General features: G+C 36.7%; 1 long non-coding RNA gene across 1 annotated transcript; it reads right to left on the bottom strand.

Moving 5' to 3' along the window:
• Positions 1 to 9,494: 9,494 nt before the first annotated feature.
• On the bottom strand, positions 9,495 to 14,364 carry LOC309394013. Its single transcript, XR_014175684.1, has 3 exons — positions 14,280 to 14,364; positions 13,945 to 14,129; positions 9,495 to 9,968 (listed from the first exon to the last, which is right to left on the bottom strand). It is a non-coding gene; the product is annotated as an uncharacterized lncRNA (long non-coding RNA).
• Positions 14,365 to 14,423: the final 59 nt, after the last annotated feature.

Genomic DNA, 14,423 nt, shown 5'->3' with positions numbered 1-14,423 from the left:
ATCCATCAGATTTTGCTGTGAAATAACAGGTGTTTCTTGGGGTTGACTGCTCTTCCAACAGAATGTATTTGTAAGCACATACTTGGAAGACGGTGGACTGCCCTCTCTGGTTCCTTGGGGGAAGTCCCTACAGCAGTATTTCCTAACTAGGGGCCCTGTGAAAAGTTTCTAGGGATTCTGTGAGAGATTGGGATAAAAAAAAACCTCTCAAACCCAGAGTTTTTGAACTTTGCACACTGTGCAGTGCTAGCACGCTTGGTGATGGTAAAATTTATGGGTCAAGACTAAATTGCCAGCCTGCTGTTTTTCTGTTATGGTAAACATTGCAAAACTTTGCGTCAGTTAAAAATGAATTGTATTGCAAAATTTTCATATTTTTGCAATTTTTATTTGGTTCCCTGAGATCCGAACATTATTTCAAGGGCTGGGGGTTGTGTAAAAGGGAGCTGCTTTAAAGCATTTCCTCATAATCCCTCTTGGATTCCCTCATTCTCCTATAACAATCTATTCAGGGCATTGTCATTATTCATGTTATTCCAGGTAAGAATCCTACTCTGCATTGTGTGATTCAGGAGGAAAAAAGGGGTCAAATGTTCTCATCAGCTATTTAGCCAGGTGAGAGAAAAAGTACTACTTATTTATTTTATGTTATTTCAGTATTCAATGTTTGCCTCTGCCTCTATTATTTCCATAAATAACTTAAGGTGGCAGAGTTGCTTAATGCTTCCTCCTCCTCCTATTTTCTCCACAAGAACTCTATGAGATGAGTTGGGCTGAAAGAGAATGAGTGGCCTAGAGTCAAGCAACTGGCTTTCATGCCAAAAGTGGGATTAGAACTCACTCTCTTGGTTTGTAGGTCAGCACCTTCACCAAAACTGATTCGGAAGAGTTTTTCCCAGCCAATTGCTCTTTCAACCAGGGAAGCTGTCACAGAATCACAATAAAGGCAAAAACTAAGAAAGCACCAAGTAAATTATTTTCTGTAATACCAATAGAAGAGAATAATTGTAGCTCAGGGTTGAACTGGTGTTCTTTGAGCTTGGTTGTTTTCTTGCAGACATCTCATAATCAAACTAAATAACACAATCAGTGCTACAAGGGAATAGGGTTTGCTCTAAGTTTATATACTAGTGATTTGCCCTGTCAGCATAGGTGGGAGTGGTCTTGGTGGTTCCTTGTTAGGCTGTTGTTTACTGTTAGCTTGTTTGTCTGAGTTGGTGGCTCCTTAATAGGAGTATTGTTAACTTCTTGATTGTTGGTCCACTGTTAATCTATTTATTTTCTATTTTCTTATTTTCTGTGAAATAAAATCCATATTTTAACTCACAGCTATCTGACACTAGTCACTAGATAACTATTTCCTGACTTCCAGCCCCAAATTTCTGATGATTAGGATACTGTTTCAATGGCCTGTAACCAGTCCAGGAAGAAATACTCCATCTTCTATGCCAGAAAAATGGCACAACTAAGACAATATGGAACTATTCCCTTCCTTTTTTAAAGGTTTACTTCAGTGACAAAATCTTTCTCCTGACTGGGCACAGTACTCAGTGTGACTTTCCTATGCTTTGATTGCATTTACTTGGTTTCTAATTTGATAGGCTTAAAAATTGATTGATGGATTGCATTTGAATTTTCTTATTTTGGGATCTCACTCTCTTGAGGTGGGATTTTCCCCCAGGAACTAATGCTAGGTGCCCCAAACAATTTTTCCATTGGAGAATAAGTTATAATTTTCCTCCCGCTACCTCTTTTATAAACCCAGATTAATACTTAGAGGGGTGCTAAAAGTGTGTTAGGAAAACAAAAGACCATTGCTTTTAATTCTCTGTTACAGAGAAGACAATTTACAGTGGGAAAGAGGATCAGATCCTGCCAGCTGTGTTTGTTGCTGCTTCTGTCATGAATGGGTTGCTTAACAGGTGAGCCAATACAAGTTATCTGCTTCTGCCAATAACTGAATCTTTTATAGTTGGGATGAGGAGGGGCAGTACCATTGTGCCTATTAATAGGCTACTTCTGGGTGATGTTAGTCATGGCCACTCACTGGCAGCATCGCTATTCCCCTGCAGTGTGCATCAAGGACAAAGCTTGCTCATTACTTATTTCTTCCTTTCCCTTTACCCTGGTCCTTCCTTTGTACCTCTTAGCCTGAAGGACAGGTGACAAGCACATAGGAGTATCATGGGGGGCAATGTGAGGAGAACTTCCCATACATTGGAGGAATGCCATCCTGTTTCTTTTTATGACCCTATGTCAAACCTGCAACCTATTAGACCACTTGACATATGGTGGGATTTTACCAAATTTACCATCCAAGGTACCTGTCCATACCCATCCCACATCACATATTGAGAAAACATTGATTATATTTCCTATAGCAGGTGAATGCTCTTTGGGAGGGGAAATTAAATAGGGGAATCAATCAATGACTTTGCTTAACGTGTTGTGCATTAACACTGTAGTATCAAGAGAAAACCCCTTGCTGGCCTTGTTAGTGAGGTATAATAAGATTCACTTGTCAGGGCAACATTCACCTGTAAGGGCAATAATTTTTTGCTGGTTCAGTGGCTGGTGGCTAGTATTTTTAAAGTGTGTTCAGACACAATTTATGAAGATAAATAAATAGCAAACCGGCACATCAACTAGCAGTTATATGCTGGTTGATGTGCTAATTTGTTATTTATCTTCATTTGTACTCTGAAGGTCCTTCTAGGATGCAGAGTTGACAGAAGTACCAACATGTAGCTGGTGAGTTACAAACCAATGATGATAGTACTAATTCTCAAGACAATGGAGGTACTGATATTAGGGGAATCAGGTAAAAGATTCATTACATCTCTTGGACTATATGTATGTAGAGATATTCCTTCATATGTGTAGGAAATGCCTTCTTCAGATAAGATTTTTTTTTTTCCCTCACATTGCTCAATGCAACATTTTCTCTCATATTTACTTATTCAGCTTGTAAGGCAAGCTGGTAAACTGACAGGTCACACAAACCTTTACAGGCACCAAGGAATTCTAGCATTTTAAGTCTTCACATCTTAAAAGTTGCTGCTGTTGAGAAACATTACTCTAAATCACTGAGTTCAAGTCCAGCGCTCTTACACCACCAGCCCAAGGTGTGTGTATATATTTTTAATTGTTCACAAGTACTGTCTTCCTTCTTTCCTTCCCCAGAAGAGCTCTTGGCAGGATGCCAGGTACAATGGCAGTACCTTCTCTGTTTTGAAAGTGAAAAAAATGGAGGAGGTGAGAAAAGAAAAACAAGACAGATTGTACCCCAGAGGGGGGAAATGAAGAAGCTGCTGAACAAAGCTTCTTCTCTTATGCTTAGAAAGTTACTTGCACTTATCCCATGTGTACATGGATTGAATTTGCTATGTAGGTAGCTCATTCCTTCATTAATCTGGACTTCTGAATCTCAAATAATTCCTTTTGTTGAAATGCAGTATTTCCTAACCCAACACGTGTATCCGCTGGTTCTTAAGCTCTGTACACAATTGAAGAGTTACATAACTAAGGACAGGAAGTTCTGACCTGTTGGGTAAGCTTCCAATGACTTCCAGCCTGGTTTTGCAGAAAACATTGCATATTCATTTCTTTTCCATTTAGAACTGCAGAAGTGGGAGTGAGTGGCCCAGAACTGGCTGATAGAAGGGCCGGATGCCAAAGAGGGCAAGAGCCCTGATGAACAGATACATAAAAGAGTGATTTTTGGCAGGCTTCGGTTGCTGTCCTTGTATTTCTCAACCAGAACGAATTGCCATTCCTTTCTTCCCTGAATGGGGAGAAAGAGCAGGTAGGCTTTCTCATGAAGCGTCTCAGAGGGATGCAGAAATTATATAGAATTTTATGCCTACTGGAGCCATGTGTGGCATGCCAAATATATGCAATTTCAATTGCAACATAAAATGGTAGCATATTATCTCCATGGCAACTCTTGTTTATCCTTATGATTTATTCCTTGTTTTATTGGCTTTTATGAACAAATTATGAAGAAACAGGAAACTATGCCTCGGGTTATGTAGTATGTCATTCAGGGAATGGAGGAAGCCAGAAGACATTCAACACAGATCATCATAGCACTTTGCTACATTCACTTTATTTTATGTACTATAGTTTTATACCAGAGCTTTCCAGGATTCAGTCTTCGTATCTATTTTCTATGCCAAGGTTTAGTTTAGGGAAAAGATGATTTAAGAACAAACAAAAATGCCCTAGGCAGGCTTATAGTATATTTCCTACACACCATTGACAAAGCAGAGAGAATCTGCAGCATACATCAGGGAGTAAAGGAAGGGCTTCCTAATCAGAAAATTTCACCCCCAAAGCTAACCGCTGGCATTTCCTTTTTTTAGAAATTAACCACTGGGGATTTGAGAGCCTATAACAACTGCTGTGTAATGGAATATGGCAACTCAATGAACGTATCATCAATTCCCAGCAGTAAATGTGAGCAGATGTCAGGTTCCAAACAGCAGCATAAAATTTAATAGGATTCCCAATGCTTGATTTTCACCAAGCTGTAAATGCTGCCAAGTATTTGTTGGCAAATTAGAGGATTTATATTTTAATCTGGTGCTATTCCCCCAGGGCACAAGAGCAATTGGGATGCAAGGGAGAGGTTGACATCCTTGAAAATTGTCATAGCAGGTGCAGTTTCAGTAAAAAAAAAATGGTGACAAGGGTTCCGTTTGTTTGAAAACTTCACTAGTTCCACTGGAGAAAAAATAATAATTCAACTGCTAGTTAAATTGAAAGATGAAAACATAAAGGACATTAATGATATCCTCTTAATTCATATCACTATCATTCATGTATTATGTTTTCCACTCCTTTTTAAACTCATGTAAGCACATATTATCAGGTAGAAAAGAGTTTGGTTAAATATTTATGCTGAAGCAACAAGTAAGCAAAATTGTAAAAGAACTTCAGCATGTACTTCAGACAGATAACACCAGTTCACTTTCTGCTGGCAAAAAACAGGAAGTTTTAATATACATTGCCATTCTGTGTGATAAAAACATGATATAATCCCATTTAAAATTACATTCCTATCTGATCCATGCATAGCAATACAGTCAAAAGAGCAATAAATGAGAAAGTTGCCTACATTTATGATAATTAGGCACTTCCTTTACAAATTCAAGTATTTAGTACAATATTTAGAAAGTATCTTTCAGAGTACAGCTCTCCCAGAGTGCTATACTAAACAACTACATACAACACAGGTGGGTTTCTGCCTGTTTGCCCCAGATCAGGTGAACCGGTAACGGTGGCGGCAGGAGGCTCCGCCTACCTGCCTGGATGCGTCTCCACATGCGCAGAAGTGTCGTATGAGCGCACACATGCGCACTAACGAACCAGTAGTAAAATAAATTGAAACCCACCACTGGCATACAATAATAAAATATTGCTATGTAGCACTTTAAATCACGGTGTCCAACCTTTTGGCTTGCCTGGATTGCACTGAGTGAAGAGGAACTATCTTGGGCCACATAGAAAATGTGTCATATAGTTAATGTATGTAAATCACATAATAGTGTTAAAAGTTTACAATCTTGGGCCACATTAGTAGCTGTTCAAGGCTGCATGTGGCCTGCGGGCTAGACATAGCTGCTTTAAATATTATTAGTTCTTTCCACAAGTGGCATTATCAAGAATGGAAAAAAAAATAGTTCAGTGGATAATAAGTATAAAAAAAAATGATCTAGAGCTGAGAAAACGGGGGTTCTTTCTTTACTTACCCAACTATCTGTCTACTCTTATTTTCCTCAAATTGTTATAGCTTAACTTAATGGTAAAGATCCAGTATTAACAGTACAAAGTTCTGTGAAATTTGTGGAAGGAGAATTTCCTTCAAAATGCTCTTCATTTTTTTCTCCGTATTATAGATGTGAAGACACTTATTCTCCCAATAAATAACATTGGAATTGAAAATCACATTACATAACCCAGTGGTGCCCAACCTTTTTTTGGCCATGCCCCACCTAACCATATTTAAAATCCTGATTCCCCCCTCCCCTCGGTGACATATAATTCTTACTTTACTCAAAAAGTGAACTCTACTCACTTTAGGAAGCCTAAAAGGCCATTAAGTTGGTTTAAACAAGGTTCAAATTGCCCCCATTAAAAATCAAATTGCCTCCCTGTGGGGCGGGCCCCACGTTAGGAACCACTGAACTAACCTAATTCAATGACTAACACTAAAATTAACATAAAATTAACCAGGTAGCAAATTTCCCCCCAGAGTGTATATACTGTATTTAGATATAATAGGTATTTACATTCCATCAAAGGGGCAAATTCGATTTGTTCCCTTGTTATATATTCTTATTTAATTAAATAAATTATAAAAACAAATACGTTGTTTGTTCTTAGTTGACATTATTTTGACACTAGGCCTATTTTAATAAATCTAAATATTGAACAATACAGGGCTACATGAAATAATTATATCTGTGAACTGCTGCTGAAGGAGTCACTTTTAGACACAGGATTAACACAAAGCCATTTCACAGAGAAAGACATATATTCTGAATGCACATTCATTGCTACCTCTTTATAGAGTGTATGGAAGAGAAACATAATAGAGAGGATGGAGAGAAAATTTATTACTGGAGCTTATATATATCACACTATTTTCTTAAATTGTAATATATTAAATATGCCAAAATTGGCTGGCCTAACATACTGCAGTAGTTAACAAATCCACAACTTTTCATGATGTGAGTTCTCAAAATAACATTATGACCTGGTACAGGGTGGGAATCCAGTCTTGGAATGGCATTATATAACTTTTTTTTTTTTTTACAAAACTCATAGATAAGGCAGCATCTATATCAAATCAGTCTAATCTACATTCTAATCCAACATTGGAATGTATTTAAAATTAGTATATCACCTGACATACCATACTTTTCTAGGTAATATGCATTGTTACACATTAAATACAATATGTAATATTATACAGTGGTGTCACATAATTCAGTAAAAAAACAGAATAAATGGTACAAAATATGTAATCAGTAATCAAACAGAATAAGTGGCTTTTGGTGTACGTCATGGCTAACTAAAGATGTCTCCATAAATCAGAGATGACAATCGTTGTGAAGGACAGAAGACTGGCAATTAGATTGGTTATTTTGGTTTTCCAAAGATGGAAAGATTGGGAGATTGTTTACAAATTTCTGAATTGTAGCTACGTACTTACAAACAGCAGTCTGCTCTGGGTTTGAGCACCAGGAGTCAAGAGAGACAACATCTTTGCTCTCAGCAATGGCAGAGCATTTCATAAGGCCTCTAAGCCAGCCAAACTCACTTTCTAATTATGTTTGGAAATGTTGAATTTAATCACTTTATAATTATCAGAGATTCTCAAAACAGCAAGCTTAATTTGACAGCTGGTCAGTTTTACCTTCTTTTTTGAATTTGAAAAGTTTTAAATAGACTTAAGAATTAAAAATAATATGCAATTGGCAAAAAGCAAAAAAAAAGTATTTTAACAAAGGTTTAAAAAGATTGGGTGACAAAAGGCAGTTATTTTTTGCTTTAAGATTAAAAAAAATGAAATAAGATACTAGGGGAAAATTACTGAAATGGAACTAAACCCATATTAGGCATTAAGGCCTGATGAAAGTTGGAAATGGAGATTAAAGGACAAGGGAGAACAGAATTAAAACCGTAAACCAGGTATAATTTTTTCTTAATGTAAAGAGTTTTTTGAAACATGGACTGAAATATTGATAATATCTCAGAAAGGCTACAGATTTTAGTAGATAAACTTAGGTGTGAAAAAAATAAAGAAAATGTTTACTTGACATAAACATTACAGAGTTTGAAGACATGGAAGACAACAAAATTAAGATTACTAAACAGGAATACAAAAGACAAATCAAGAAAAGGATTTGGACATAAAACAGCTATGATAAGAAATCATGGACCAGACTTCTTTATGGGATTTACGAATGCCTGCTGAAAGCTTTGAATATTCCTTTTTAATGCCAAAGAGTAATGATAGATCAAACCCTGAAATGTCATAAGTATGCTTTAAAAATCAAGATTCTGCAGAGCAAAATGAAAATGTATAAAATTTGACTATTTGACTAGAGGTACACCATTCATTTGATTTTTCTCGTAACGCCTAATTAATATTTTGCTGAACTAGAATTGAAAAGATGATTATTTCTCTATTAAATAGAGATAAAAGTTAGGCTATGAAAAGGAGAATTTTTTATCTGTAACTTTCAAATAAAGTGAAATTTTGGTTTATCAGCTTATGCTTGATGTGATAAAGGTTGGAAGTCTTTATTATTGCATTTGTTGCCTTTTTCTTTCATATTCTTTTTTCTTTTTTTTCTGCACCTGGTTTTTCCTCCTTCCAATTTAATTTGTATTAGTTTTTACCATATTATCAATAAAATTATTAAACAAAAAATACTGACATGAAGTGCCCTGACAGAACTGGTTCAGAGAGAGATATTCACGACATACAATAATATCATGTTTATTCAAAGGCATTGCTCATTTAGCCCCATGGAGCCTTCTTGCAGCTATCTATTGAGTTCTGGATTATGAATGCACAGCCTGATCCTGTGTTTCATTAAAGTATGTCCATTGCTTTCAGTAGTATTTAGCATGACAAGCTATGCAGAAATACGAAGTATTATGGTAAGCATTCACACAAAGAGTAGATAAAACTTACTTGAGACTTGTTATAAGGGGAAAAAAACACAGGTGACTTCAGCCTGGTACTTTGGCCATTTCCTCATTAAAGATTGATAGCATATTAATGCGTCATCCAACAATTGTTAAAGTAATATATCACCAATGAAGATAGGGCTTACACTGACAAATGGCTGGATTAGTATGCTGCATGATTGAAAAAAAAAATCACTAGCAGTGGAAATGGTAAAAATAAGTTTAGACGGTAAATAGTTGCAATATAAAATAACCTTGTCAGTTTGCCTTCTAGTAAATGGAATTGCAGGGGCATTATTGTTCAGTTAGAGACCTGAGCTTGTTAGCCTGGGTTCAAGACCCGAGCGTGATGGGGTGATCTCCCGTTACTTGCCCCAGCTCCTGCCCACCTAGCAATTTGAAAGCATGCAAATGGAAGTAGATAAATAGGTACCACTTCACTTGAAAAGCAAACAGCATTCTGTGCACTTTTGCATGTACTCATGCTGGCTACATGACCTTCGGACAATGCTGGCTCTCTCAGCTCAGAAACCGAGATGAGCACTTCCCCCTAGAGTCAGACATGACTGGAGAGGGGAAACCTTTATCTTTAGTTTTAAATGGAATTCTATGTCTATGCAGTATATACCCACCATGCAGTATATGCAGTATATACCCACCATGGCTGAGGTTTTGAAAATAATTCATCTCAGATTTTAAGAGAGTATCCACAACAGTTCAAAATTCCAAATGTTCTCTAGCTCATTAGTTGTTCTCTAAACGTTCTTCTTTCAGACTTTAATTTTTTTGAACATGCTGGCCTTTTAAAATGTTGCCATGCCATTATGTACAATTTTACTTTTTCTTACCATTCCTATTATATATAAAAATGGCATCATTGGTCATAGAAGAAAAATCTAGAGAAAAACATTCAGTACTTGTATTTTTTATTCACCAATTCTGTTCTGGTCTCATTTTTAATAATGGTACACACCCTGCAGAAATTTGTTCTGTGTATGACTGAAAATGACTGAATCGATATAAATATCACCAGATCTACCAGAGCTATAAAGAAAACATTCTAGCTATTTTAAACCTTGAAAACAGGTTAATGATATTTCATATTGGCACAAGTTTTTTTTACTCATAAAACTGCATACAATATGCTAAACCATAGTTTACGTAGAATGATTGAATAAGTCATAATGGGCTGGAACGAAGCTCCCAGGGTGACATTGGGCCCAGTCATTTTCTCAGCTTAGCCTACCTCAAGGAAAGCCTACCTGAGGGAAAAAACAGGAAGAACATTATGTACACTGCCTTGAGCTCTTAATGAAAGCTGTGATAGGAATCACATTTTAAAAGTAAATAAATACATAATTGCACTAGCCATAATTCATATTTCACAAACAGCTGTGTTGGTGAAACATGCCTAGCCATAAACAAATCAAATTATGCCTTAGTACAATGTGTAAAGTCAGTATGTAAATAATAATAATAAATTTATTATTATTATTATTATTATTATTATTATTATTATTATTATTATTATTATTAGTATGTAAAGTCATGTGTAAATCATAATTTTAGATATGTATACAAAATGTAACTTAATCTAATTGCATTCCCTCCCTTACTTTGGAAGGTAAGCATAATGCAGATTCCTGTTGCTAATTTGAAGAAGAATATTGTCCCAAATAAACTGCTCTTAAACACTGCATCTCATTTGCTATCCAAGACAAAATTGTCCAGTGGCCAGTTTAGGCAAGAAATTAACAATATCATTTGTGTATTGTATACTTTATATTGCCAGATGTGAACTCAAAACCTTATTTGAAAGTTTCTTTTCTCTTTAAAAAGAAACAAAAACTGATAAGTACACAAAGCTACTTTTATCATAGTGAAAACACACCCAAAAAAGAGAGCAATTGCTTCTTGTACAAATACATATACAAAGAGTACTTAAGGAACATCTTTTTCAATTGCAGCTAATACTATAGAACCCATCACTGGGTAATTTTAAGGCCCACAACATTGGTAAAAAAAGACAGCCTAGCTCCCATGGTTAGTGAAGACTGTTGCTAAAGAAAAAACTTTTCTCTCACTTCTGTCCTAATTCGTTTTTTATTTCAAGACAAAACCATGAAATGTTTTATGGCTCTCTACAGTTTAAAAAACCATAAGACACTTGGTTGTTTTCTCTATAGAAGATTTAGAGCTACTCTTCCAAATTCAAGTCACAGTCACTTTGCAAATAATACTGAAAATACCAAAGAGAAACCACACCATCATAGCCTCACCAACAATGGCAGGGCAAACTACACAGGGAGTAAAACACATACTAACATTGATGATGTTACCTAGAGGGGTAATAAAAGGTCTGCAAGTAAATAACCAAGTTCAGACAGCAGCAAGGTAAAGAGCCATGGTGGTGCAATGGTTAGAACGCAGTATTGCAGGCTAATTCTGCTAACTGCTAGCAGTTCGATTTTCACCAGCTCAAGGTTGACTCAGCTTTCCATCCTTTTGAAGTAAGTAAAATGAGGACCCAGAATGGTTGGGGGCAATATGCTGACTCTGGAAACTGCTTAGAGAGGGCTGTAAAGCACTGTTAAGCAGTATATAAGTCTAAGTGCTATTGCTTGTGCTATAGTGCTGAAAATACATACAATAGCCTAGTATTTGTTATGCATCCTTCTAACACTGTCAGACAAACATACTTTAAAAACAGGAATTAATATGACAGCGATTAATATTATTTGACTTTCACCTCTTTTCCTTCACTAGACCTAATAAGTATAATTACCTTGTTTTTGTAGGATTGTTTCAAAATTGCCAAGGGACTGTTGCATTTAGAAATATGAGGGATTTATATCTTGTGATACCCACAGAAAAACCTTTTCTCTCAATTTTGTAACTTCCCTACATGAATCATATATTTCTTGACACCTCTCTTTCCGGATAACTAGCCATTGATAGGTTGTGAGAAACCCAAGCCTTATTTTCATAGCCTCCAGAGTTCCTTAAAATTGTGTCATATTAACATATATTATGCCTCTTGAAATCATCAGCAAATATACTACTCCTATTGCCAGGTTTCTCAACCTTGCTATGTTGCAAAATACACAATTTTTTTGTAAAGGTGGAAACAAGAGTCAATATTTCTTTCAACGTAGGAGATATAACCAATGAGTATCTCTGGGAAAATTAGAGTAATCTTCCTCACATTTAATTGCTCAGCATTATGCAAAAATTATCTCTTATAATTATATAAATTAACTAACCTGACTCTATGTTTCTTGATTTGACAGGTAGCATTTTGGAGATGCAATTTATAATTTGCCTAAAAGTCTACAATATTCTAAATATTTCATCCATGTATTTAAAGTAATTAATTGAGCCCCATCTATTAGAATATTGTTGGTAATTTAGTCATTTTCATTTGTTAGACTTCCCATAATAATAAAACATTTAGCAGTTGCTCTTTTTTATTATTTTCAGGACTTTTTGAAAAAACACTTTTAAAGCATCCTTGCTTATAATAACCTTCCACTATTAACAACAGAATCCTATGCATGCCTACTCAGAAATCTGAGCTCAAAGAGCTGAAAATTATACAGTAGGTATACTGATGCCAATTCTAATAAAATAATAAAGGTAAAGATAAAGGTTCCCCTCGCACATAGGTGCTAGTCGTTCCAGACTCTAGAGGGTGGTGCTCATCTCTGTTTCAAAGCCGAAGAGCCAGTGCTGTCCGAAGACATCTCCATGGTCATGTGGCCAGCATGACTAAATGCCGAAGGCGCACGGAATGCTGTTACCTTCCCACCAAAGTGGTTCTTATTTTTCTACTTGCATTTCTACGTTCTTTCGAACTGCTAGGTTGGCGGAAGCTGGGATAAATAACGGAAGCTCACTCCGTTACGTGGTGCTAGAGAGTCAAACCACCGAACTGCCAAGTTTGTCTCTATCAGAGACAAACTCAGTGTCTTAGCCACTGAGCCACTACATCCCATAATAAAATAATACTAGAACATTAATAAATAAATGAATCTGTAGAGGAAAGTTGAGAAAAAGTGGCATACCTTACCAGCATGCCAACTCTATTTGTATCAGTTTCTGTTTAATCCTCTCTAGGGTGGTGGTTAGAGAAAACTGGTTCTACTCTCTTGCAGGACAGTCCTGATTGGATGCTGCTTTTCTAATCATAAATAAGGTATGTAAATCAAATCTCTAAGTGAAGTCTCTTAAAAGTATGTGCAGCAAAGGTAAATGGGACAAATGCAACTGGTTAAATTTGTACTTGATTTGTTTTTAGAAATTATTAAGATTTATATCTTCCACTATTTCATACAAGGCAGCAAAATATCCTCACCTTCTATTTTCCCCACAACCATCCTGTGGTGTGGGTTGGGCTGAGAGAGTGAACCAAGGTTCCCAATTAGCTTCATGCCTAAATGGGATTAAACCTCACCATCTCCAGGCCTTAACCATTGCACCAAGCTGGATCCCCAGCAAAAAGTTTCAGTAATTCTAATAGAAATATGTTATTGGATAAAGTAAATTAGTTTACATCAGTTAATGCAAGTTCTGCCTGGCCAATTCAATCTGGGAGAGTTATTGCAATCTGGATTTCATCAATTAAACAATGCCATATGTCAGAACCCTGGAAGCTCACTTCCTCTATAGAAGCACTTGCTCTCTGGAATGAAATTCTCCCATGAAATTCAAATGGCTCCCATCCTACTGGTATTTTGAAGGGCCTTAAAGACCTGCTCTGGAAAGGACTAATGCTTCTCTCTCTCTCTCTCTCTCTCTCTCTCTCTCTCTCTCTCTCTCTCTCTCTCTCTCTCTCTCCCTCCCTCCCTCCCTCCCCCCTCCCCCCCTCTCTCTCTTTCTCTCTCTCTGGGAGAGTTATTGCAATCTGGATTTCATCAATTAAACAATGCCATATGCTGAACCATAATGTTTATTCCATGGTGACTGGGAATGTCAAAAGATGGTATTGCAGGATGATTATAGGAGCTATAATCCAATAGACTTTGAGCCTCGCTTTATAGGAATAGAATAGAATTCTTTATTGGCCAAGTGTGATTGGACACACAAGGAATTTGTCTTTAGTGCATATGCTCTCAGTGTACATAAAAAGGCAAGATAAATTCGCCAAAATCGTAAGGAAGGGTCATCTTAGTTATTACACAGTATTTGAAACTACTGAAGAATTACCCAATGTTTTTTTAACAACTGAACACATCGTACTTGATCTTTGGAGGGCACTGGCTGCCATCAATTTCAATGTTGTATGTGTGTCTTGGGTATAATTTTTATTACGTTGACAACCCATCGGGGAAATGGGTTTGCGAGGTTTTTCTCTTCAACCTGACGTCGTCCGCTAAACTGCAGGCATTTTGCGCTTCAGCTTCAATGTCTCCTGCCTTTAGTCTCTATGGAATGGCACAAAAATAAAATCGCTGGGGACGAGTCATCCAGATTTTTGGAGTTCAGATATGGGAGCGACAGAGAAGAGGAACCTGGCAAAGCATTTCCGTCCAAAGTTGATTCAAACTTTCTGCAAGGTTTAGAATGCGTCTTACCTTTCTATCCCTAAACTGTGATTCCATTTATTTATTCATTCAACTGATCTGAAAGAAGTTACCTTTCTCTGCGCGCGACCAGACGCTTCCTCTCCCCCCCCCTCCCTATACACTCCCTGGAATCTTACCCCATTCTCAAGTCTA

Source organism: Natrix helvetica (assembly GCF_964273705.1).
Source record: "Natrix helvetica genome assembly, chromosome: 1".
Taxonomy (NCBI): domain Eukaryota; kingdom Metazoa; phylum Chordata; class Lepidosauria; order Squamata; family Natricidae; genus Natrix; species Natrix helvetica.
This window is presented reverse-complemented; position numbering and strand designations above follow the sequence as displayed.